Source organism: Bos indicus x Bos taurus, chromosome 4, assembly GCF_003369695.1.
Source record: "Bos indicus x Bos taurus breed Angus x Brahman F1 hybrid chromosome 4, Bos_hybrid_MaternalHap_v2.0, whole genome shotgun sequence".
In the NCBI taxonomy this organism is placed as follows: domain Eukaryota; kingdom Metazoa; phylum Chordata; class Mammalia; order Artiodactyla; family Bovidae; genus Bos; species Bos indicus x Bos taurus.
In genome coordinates, this window is record NC_040079.1 from 31,546,697 (window position 1) to 31,547,603 (window position 907).

The following is a 907-nucleotide window of genomic DNA, read 5'->3' on the forward strand; positions in this document are numbered from 1 at the left end:
ATGCAAGAGACCTGGGTTTGATCCCTGAGTTGGGAAGATCCCCTGGAGGAGGGCATGGCAACCCACCCCAGCATTCTTGCCTGGAGAATCCCCATGGACAGAGGAGACTGGCGGGATACGGTCCATAGGGTCACAAGAATCAGACACGACTGAGCAGCTAAGCACAGCACAGCACAAGTTAATGAACATGCACAAAATATCAGTTTTTAAGAGCTCACCCATTCATTGAATAAATATCTGTATTCCTCTTCACTGCACAAATGAGTGAGATTACTTAGTAACATGAAATATACTGAAGGCATAAATTATGGTTGGAAGAGAATAATATTTTCAAGGGAGTGTAATTTTATGAGTACAATAAGAATTGTAGTCTTCAAAACTGCCCCTTATCTTTGAATTTTTTTTATTATATTTTGCCTCAGGATAACAAAAAATGAATGCACATAAGGTAGTACATTAATAGAAAAAAACTTTTTCTCTCAGGTTATGTTAGCGAAGTTTACATATGTATACAGAAAAAAAAATCTGTTCTCCCAGAATGCTTCTGGCTTTTGCATTTATTCAAAACATCACCTTCCACTGATTATTGTTCCCCTTTGCTCAGCTGCCTCATCACTGTCACACTATGGTCTTCATTCATTTACTACAAAGTTACCAAGTGGTTCTTGTCTCCTATCCTTTGTTCATTGTTCATGAACATTGTTCATCTTTTTATTCCAGTTAATGGGAGGTGCACATTCCATGGCAGTCAGCTGGCAGACCTCCTGATAAAATGTGCAGGTGGAAGGGAATACAGGCAAAAAAAAATAAGGAAAATTCACTGCCTGTGTCTTCTGTTTGCTGTTTGTCTTCCCACACAGGCAGGTCATGGCACTGGTGTCCTTCAGTCACTCTCCTAATAACCATG